This window comes from Rhinopithecus bieti, unplaced genomic scaffold, assembly GCF_001698545.2.
Source record: "Rhinopithecus bieti isolate Rb0 unplaced genomic scaffold, ASM169854v2 scaffold_7648, whole genome shotgun sequence".
Taxonomy (NCBI): domain Eukaryota; kingdom Metazoa; phylum Chordata; class Mammalia; order Primates; family Cercopithecidae; genus Rhinopithecus; species Rhinopithecus bieti.
This window is the reverse complement of record NW_016805609.1, coordinates 1,169,771-1,171,848: the sequence shown is the minus strand read 5'-3', so window position 1 is coordinate 1,171,848 and position 2,078 is coordinate 1,169,771.

The following is a 2,078-nucleotide window of genomic DNA, read 5'->3' as shown; positions in this document are numbered from 1 at the left end:
ACTTACCATATGACACAGCAATTCTACTCCTATGTCTGTATTAGTCAGGGTTCCCTGGACTGATAGAACTAATAGGATAGATGTACAATAGATGTATATATAAAAGGGAGTTTATTAAGGAGAATTGACTCACACAATCACAAGGTGACAAGGTAAAGTCCCATAATAGGTAGTCTGCAAGCTGAGGAGCAAGGAAGTCAGTCTGAATCCCAAACCCTCAAAAGTAGGGAAGCCAACAGTGCAGCCTTCAGTCTGTGATCAAAGGTCCAAGAATCCCAAAGCTGAAGGACTTGGAGTCTGATATTTGAGGACAGGAAACATCCAGTATGGGAGAAAGATGTAGACCAGAAGACTAAGCCAGCCTGGTCTTTCCACATTCCTCTGCCTTTTATCCTGACTGCAATGATAGCTGATTAGATGGTGCCCACCCAGATTGAGGGTGAGTATGGCTCTCCCAGTCCACTGACTCGAATGTTGATCTCCTTTGGCAACACCCTCACAGACACACCCAGGAACAATACTTTGCAACCTTCAATTCAATCAAGTTGACACTCAATATTAACCATCACAACGTCCAAGAGAGATGCCTGCAAAACTCATACATGAATGTTCATAGGTGGAAAAGCCCAAATGTCCATCAACTAATGAATGGATAAATTGTGGTATATCTAGACAATGGAATATTATTCATCCAAAAGGAATGAAGTGCTGATACATGTTACAACATGGATGAACCTTGAAAACCCTATAGAAAGTGAAAGAAACCAGTCACAAAAGACCACATATTATAAGATTCTACTTACAGAAAAAATCTAAAATAGGTAAATCTGCAGAGGCAGAAAGTAGTTTCTTGGTTGCTTAGGACTGTGGGAATTGGGAGGGAATGCGGAATGACCGCCAATGGATATGGGTTTCTTTCAGGAGTGATAAAATGTTCTAAAATTGATTGTGGTGATAATAGCAGAATTCTGTGAATATATTAAGAACCATTGAATCATATGCCTTAATGAAGTGAATTGTATAGTATGTGAATCATATCCCAATAAAGCTGTTAAACATTTTTTTAAAGTTATGATCTTAATATTTGGAACAATAATTTACTGTGTTAGGTTTTGTTTGGATTTTCTGCTTTGGTTTGCAATGGCTGCCTCGTGCTTGTTCTCTGCTATTTGGAGTGAGCTTTCAGCTATCTGCAAACTTCCCTGCTGCTCTCTCTGAAATAAAGTTAGCTTCTGATCCGTACATCTTTAAGAAAGAATTTTAAAAGCATTACTAGCTCTGCTTTAGTGCCTAAGGTACCACAGCATCACTTAGAAATAGACAGAAATCTTATCTTCCCCTTAAAGTAGCTGTTGTCATGCCATACAGACTTTTTAATATTAACAAAAATAAAGAAAAACATCCTTGAAAATATATTATCAGAAGAACTGTAGAGTATTGAACAGGTAAGTCATCCCTCAGCCGGGGTTAGTCTACTTCTTCCATGCGTGATGTGTCGTCATCTCCTTCGAGGGGCGGCATTTCTTCAGTTACAGCTGCACTGGTATCATCAGCAGTAGGATCATCTTCATCAATACCCAGACCAAGTTTAATCATCCTGTAGATCCTGTTGGCATGTGTCTGGGGATCTTCCAGACTGAAGCAAGAAGCCAGATTTCTGAGTAGACCAAATCTTGTTATCGAAGTGTTCTTGAGTTATATACCTGGATGTTTAGAAAAGTATTTGTTACATCTTGTAGGATCTACTTTTTGAACTTTTCATCCCCTGTAGTTGCCAATTTTGCATGTACTAGTCCTCTAGAAATAGGTTAAACTGAAGCAGCTTGATGGAAGGAACTCTCTACAGGGCTTATTTTCCAAAGAAAAGTATTGATTGGAGGAGCAAAGTTACAAGGCTACCTAAGTATATCATAAAGCTGTTCAAAAATAAGTCTTGTGGATGGAAATGTAGTGCTCGAGTCACATTCTGCTTAAAGTTGTAACAAATACAGATGAGTTAAAAGATGTTAAAAAAAGAAAGAAGGCCGGGCGCGGTGGCTCAAGCCTGTAATCCCAGCACTTTGGGAGGCCGAGACGGG